The following is a 248-nucleotide window of genomic DNA, read 5'->3' as shown; positions in this document are numbered from 1 at the left end:
GGTAAGTTGTGAGGTGATGGGACTGGGGAGTGTTAATACTGATTTCAGTTTTTGTTGACTTTCGTTTGTTAAGATGATGAGGCGGTGGCAGGAGTTTCTTTTGAGTGGATTTGGTTAGATGGTTATAATTTTTTTTTTAAAAGGGAGTTTCGTTTGTCGGGAATGGTTGGTGCGTTATGGGTAAGGGGGATCACCTGGTGGCGGGTGCGTATTGTGCGTTTATGCATGTGCCTCTGTGTACATGTCAT

Source organism: Penaeus monodon, chromosome 22 (assembly GCF_015228065.2).
Source record: "Penaeus monodon isolate SGIC_2016 chromosome 22, NSTDA_Pmon_1, whole genome shotgun sequence".
Taxonomy (NCBI): Eukaryota; Metazoa; Arthropoda; class Malacostraca; order Decapoda; family Penaeidae; genus Penaeus; species Penaeus monodon.
Note: the sequence above shows the minus strand (reverse complement) of the source record.